Source organism: Oryzias latipes, chromosome 17 (assembly GCF_002234675.1).
Source record: "Oryzias latipes chromosome 17, ASM223467v1".
Taxonomy (NCBI): domain Eukaryota; kingdom Metazoa; phylum Chordata; class Actinopteri; order Beloniformes; family Adrianichthyidae; genus Oryzias; species Oryzias latipes.
This window is the reverse complement of record NC_019875.2, coordinates 14,062,214-14,068,213: the sequence shown is the minus strand read 5'-3', so window position 1 is coordinate 14,068,213 and position 6,000 is coordinate 14,062,214. Positions and strand designations below refer to the sequence as shown.

The window sequence follows — 6,000 nt, the reverse complement described above, 5'->3', positions numbered from 1 at the left end:
ATGGTTGGAATAAAGGCATTGAACAGCAAAAACATGTAAATCTTTCAAAACAGACATGTAACCTCTTCACTTATTGTCTCTGTTGATTGCCATTTACTTCACCCAACTCAACAACAACAAAAAATGAAGGTAAAGTGAGTTTCTATAAATGTTTTTGTTGCACCAAACTAAACTTCGGAAGTTTCTGGTCTGTGAAATCCTCATGACTGAGTTTCAGGCTCCCCGCTTACCAAAAAATTATACCTCCACTGATCTGCCCCAGAAAAAAAAGTAAATGCCTTTACTCAGTTGACTTTCTATTGGTCAATGTAAAGCAACTCCTCTCATCACAGCCCCCCCCCCCCCCCACACACACACACACACCACCACCACCTATAAGCATTTTCCTGCTTCCCCTAAAACAACTCGTTTCATGTCACCCTGAACTACAGGTCAGCACCACACAGACTGGGATTACTGTCAAACTCTGCAAGTAAGCGCATTACTCATTCCCTTTATATGCGGTAATGGCTGCCGGTACCTAGCTGAAACTGCATTAGGGCTGCATTAACAAAGTGGCAGAGCGCTAGAATGAAATCTGTTTAAATCCATGCTTTTAATATGCATGTTGTTGGTTGAAAAGTTTTGTCTTTAATCTGAATGATTTGTGGTTCCTGCTTATCTACACGATTGCATCTGGTTTCCTGTCATTCTGAGCTTCCGTAGTTGTGTTTACTCAGATTAAAAAAGGCTTTATGTTGCCTGCGTAATGAGCATTAAAGTCAGCTAACTTTTGAAGTACCAATTCCCAACATAAGTCGGGGTATTGAAGAAAGGGTTTTTAATAAATAGCTAAATGTCGTCAGCAAAAAGAGAAAACTTATGGATAAAACCCCTGACAACTTTATCTCCCATAAGAATTTCTACTGAAGTTTTGATACCTACAACATAAAAAATAGGGGATTATGACTTTTAAAGTGCAAATTCACAACTTGGGTGTTTCAAGCCTGCAAAAAGGATGAAAGAAAAGCATCAACTACAAACACAAGGATTTAAGATTAATATCCAATCTATTTCCTACTAATTCAAGATTGAAATGATCCATTTTGGTTTAGGTGATTCCAATAAGTTCACAAGACCTTTTTTAAATTTTATTGAAAATGCACTTTGACACAGTTCTCACAAACTGAAAATGTAAAAACAGAAGCTGAAACTGACCCTTTCTGTTTTGGGTATCTGACATAGAAACTCATTTGGGTAGAACTTGGTTGGGAGTGTAAAGCCTCCCGGGAGTCGATGGGTCATTGAGTGGAATGTAAATATTTGTTTGGTACATATCATGTGATTGTCAGCACTTTTCCTTGTGCTGATGTGGCTCATGCCTGAGAAAATAAGCAGGCCAACAGATTAAAATGCAAATACAATCAAATTACCACATTAAGAAATTGATGTGACATATATTTTGCATTTGTGCTTCAGTAAGCTGCTTAAATATGAAAACACCAATGGAGTGTGAAAAATGCAAATGCACTGACTTGCAAAAATGTGAAAGAAGCTGCCAGTAAAAGAGGTTGTTAAACCTTATCAGTTAGTCAAAATGTTGCAACCTTTCCAACTCAATATGCTTTTTTTATTATTACTTCACTACTTATCTGTTGTTTTTAAAGTAAAATAACACATCAGCTTAGTTTTCTGTAGTATTCCCTCATAAATTTTTACAGACACATCAGCTACTAGAGATTTGCTCTAGGTTTGAAGACATATCCCTGTTTCTGTTTAAATCCCTGTTATTGGTTAACCAAACGATTACCTGTTGTTTGTATAGTGTTGAAAGTACTGTGAGCAAACCAAATTGCCCATGTGATGTTAGCTCCCTATTAGAGAGCTAGTTAAAGCAAGATCTCTGGATGAACGACAGCACTGTTTTTTTAATCTCTTATTTAGTCTTAAAATTGGGCAAGTTAATTGGTATAGCGCAATTTATACACATGGTAAGTCAAAGTGCTTCAAATTAGTACTTAAAAAAATGGATGCACTGTGATTTCATATTTTGTACTTTTCTCTTAAAAGAAAAACTAATCTCAGTCACCAGACTTTGTTTCCTCGGATGATTTGACACGTTTAGCAGGTGTAAAAGCTCACCTAAAATTGAGAATCAGGGTCGGTTTAGCCCAGTGACGTGCAGTCATTATGGGAAGAAAAGAGAAAAAATAAATTCAATTATTATATTTAATCAGTAATTTGTGCTTTGCAGTCATTTTCCATTTAAATGTGCCATTTTTGGGCGTTTTTTCTTTTCAAAATCGCTAAATTTCCGCATTTGCCGTTCAGATAATAAGAAGTGACGTGCGATGAGGCACCAGCCCGCTGAGCCTCACCTTGGATTGCGCAATACCTATGCAGTCAGACAGTACTGCTGTCTCTCTGTATGTCGGTTCAATCACTTGTACTATACGAGCTGAGTTTACATAATATAGCAGATGTATATAATGTACAGTGTTTGTTTTTATAAATAACTGTATGTGATGGACGTGTTTCTTGTGCTGAGCGCTAAACGCCGGCAAAAAAGCCGCTGGGTGAGGCCAGACATTCTCGTGCCTCATGTTAGGGGGCGCCGGTGAGCCCTGAGATTATGACGCTAAAAAACAATAGAATAAGTGATAGCAAGCTGCAAGTTATTTTCTTCAGAAGGAGCGGCATATGGACTTTATTTACAAGTAAAGGTAAGATGATAATAAGGTTTGTGTTTTTTACTATGCTGCAGTTTGTATATGAAAAAAAACCACGTTGAAATGATATTTTAAACAAAACATGTTAACTGTTGTCAATCAAATGGTGAATAAGTTACTCAGTATGGTTCATATGTTTGTAAATCTGACTGATGACGTCAGTGCCTCACCAGCCATTAACCTCACCACACGTCACTGGTTTAGCCCAATTCTATATTTGGCTTGTGGAGAGTGCCAAGTGTAAAAGCAAACTAACTAAATCAAAATCTGAAATTCAGCATTCTCTATTCACCTAAATCAAGACCAGGGGAAAAATTACAACATTAGGGTGTCTTAAAGGAAGCATAGCTCTTGTTTTTTGTACATGTTTGACTCAAACTGAGGATGTGAGTCTAACTGTGTGCCCAGAGACTGCCTGACGACAATGTCAACTTCACTTCTGTTCACACTAAAGCCCTAAACCCAACCACGAGCTTGGAACCTGCATTTCTGCACGTCAGGATCACTCAAATCTCCCCAAACTGACCCCTTGAGGTGGTTTTACCCAAAGCAGTCCCTCAAGGTACCAAATACAAGAACACACACACACACACTCACAGGCCATCTGATCATACTGATTTTAAGGTTTTCTAATATTTATTAGGAACAGAAAACATAATTTTTCATTTCACAAAGCGTATGAGTCGTATTTTATTAGTCAAATGTTTGCTAGTTGTTGAAAATGTCTCGACAATTGATAAATGTTTGCTTGACGGTGTGAAAAAGTTGTGTGTCATCAAAACAACTTTTGATGTTTCTGGCATCACTCTGGTTTTTGGGTACTGTCACTGTAAAATCTTCCCAACCACAACCCCGGCGAGACAGTCGAAACAAAAACCACAACCGTTCGAAGGACAAGGTCAAATGCACAACATTGCCTAATTGTTTCTTAAAATAATCTCCAAGAGGAACTAGTGAAAGGGACTATCAACCCTCCAACAATAATGTCTGTGCAGGGAAAGGGTTTTTTTCTGGAGAGGTGGTGTGAGATTAAATTGAACTACACCAGAGTTTAATTTCTAGTAAAACGTGACCCAATTTCTCAAATGGGCACACCAGATGAGCTTTCACGCCTGCAAAATAAAAAGAAAATGAACAGTGGGGGTGCAGATCAAACAAGGATGGGTAAATCCTAAGCAACTCGTAAAGTAGACTGGATACAAATTCTTTCACAAGGATGTCAGGGGGTTGAACAAAAAATGAATTAAGTTATACTTTAATTTTTACAGGATTTGTTGGAGGACAATGAGGAAAGATCCACTCTGATGAAAGTTGTGGTTTTAACATGTGTTTACGGCATAATTCTGATGATGGAGGACATTCGTAAAGAAAATTAACCCCAAAAATTCCTTTCTGTGTATTTGTGTATTCAAATCGTTGACAATCCGGAGCAGATTTCTTATGTAGAAAATACAATGGGCAAGCCACAAGCTCCTCTCTGCTCCATTCTGAAGCTGCATTCACAAAAGACGCGATTCGCTTGTCAAATTTGCGTCGGCCGCATCTGTTTCAAGACCTGGCAAATTGGCTGCCAAACGCTTGTCCCAAAAAAAGATGTTTGTAGCCTGATCGCTACATGGAGCCGTGTTTGTGTAGATCCCATTTACAGCACATGGAAGATTCGGATGGTGTTGAGAGATCCAGTTTGTTTATTTTAAAAGCCTCTACTAAAGCATCAGTAAACTCATCTCCATGTCTGGGTTCCCAAGATCATTCAGAGACTCTCCCAGTCAGGTGAGAGCCATCATCTTTTGCAGGAGCTGTGACTGAATGACGGAGCTTTCAGCGGTACTTCCATCTTTCTGTGAGCCAGTTTGCTGTTCTGCATTAATGCAAGGAGGGAAAAAATAAAATTAGAGGATTTTTTTTAGTATTGTTCAGGACGAGACTGACTGAACTCCACTCTCTGATCGTGTCGTTAAACACGTCACAAGCCAGAGCTAAGTCCTTGATTGGTTGGCACGGCACGTCTTCTTCACCCAAAGTTCTGATTTTTTAACTCTGGACAGCGCTGGACAGCACAGCGCTGTTCAAATCGCGCTGCTGCCGGACCGCCACGCTGCTCCCAATGCTCAGACAGCACTGCAGGACCTCAGGTCACATTTGTACATTGACTTAACATTGAAACTGAACCCCTTTGCTGAATGAATCGTGTTCGGTGTGAATGTAGCATGTAGCAACATCCACATGGAGATGACTGGATCCATGTACATCTTCACTTTCCTCATCCAAGCTGCCATCTGGCTCATAACTGTTCTGCTGGATGGCTCCAATATTGCTCCCCATTTTTGTTGCACCGTTAATGTTAGGTTGGGGTGGGGTGTGAGGGGCTGTAAGAAAGTGGGAGGACATGTAGACAGAGAGCTCTAGGTTATTGGTGACGAGATGGGGGGCGGGGTTGCTTCATGCCAACAGTCAGAGGTGAATTTCTATTGAACTACTGTCGCTCTGCTGAAACTATATTCTAGGAAACAACGGAGGTTTTTGATTGTGGCTAAAAATGACATATTCATAATAAAAAAGACCAATGGAAACTCTTTGAAAATTGATTAAAAGATGATCGCAGAGGGTTTCTAAGTGTTTGATAAATACCAGTACTTTGGCCAGAACATAAGATTTTACACAGCTGTCATTCATTTGTAATACCATATTGTACGAACTTACCAATTTTACCTATAAGCTTGAAGCCTGGAAACTGCTGTTTAACAGAAATATCTCCGTATTATCAGGTCTGCAAGTGTGCAGAATCTACTCCATTAAGTGTTGATGAAAGCCTTGATTGACTGTTTCCACACCACTCTAATTTGTGTTAAACTCCCAGCTTTCTTTAGGCTTAACACGATGTTTGTGCTCTGCAGAGATTTTGAGTTCTACACTCAACTTAAAACTATATCAAAGTGATGACGTTATTGCTCTTGTTTTACAACCCACTAAGAACACGGATCACTTGTGATAATGTACCACAGCAGAAGTTTTTTGGGTTATATTTACAGCTAAAAGACACTCGGTTTTGAATAAACATCAGTGACAAACATTCTTGAAAAGTGAATAAAGAAAGCATCAGTAGCTAATGTAAGTGCTGCAACTTTTACAATATGAAGAAGAGCAAATCCAAAAGGACAAACTTATTTTGTTTTGTAACCTTTTAAGATCTAGCTTCCATCACATTTTGGGTTATATTACCACAGTAGTTAATTTTTCTTAACTGGAGGGGCTTGTGACTGCTTGTGTAGGAAGTATAAGCTCAAATATT

The 6,000-nt window shown here is 38.9% G+C and overlaps 1 protein-coding gene across 3 annotated transcripts in view; it reads left to right on the top strand.

Moving 5' to 3' along the window:
- Positions 1–372: 372 nt before the first annotated feature.
- The window catches only part of st3gal3 (ST3 beta-galactoside alpha-2,3-sialyltransferase 3), a 61,509-nt gene continuing 55,881 nt past the window's right edge, over positions 373–6,000 (top strand). The window contains exons 1-2 of one of the 3 annotated variants that reach the window (XM_020710641.2): positions 1,882–1,970; positions 3,163–3,270. The gene's annotated coding sequence lies outside the window, so the exon portion shown is untranslated. Of the gene's footprint in view, positions 473–1,877; positions 1,971–3,162; positions 3,271–6,000 lie in introns of those variants that run through there. The other 2 variants (XM_011486305.3, XM_011486309.3) reach the window with 2 other exon arrangements.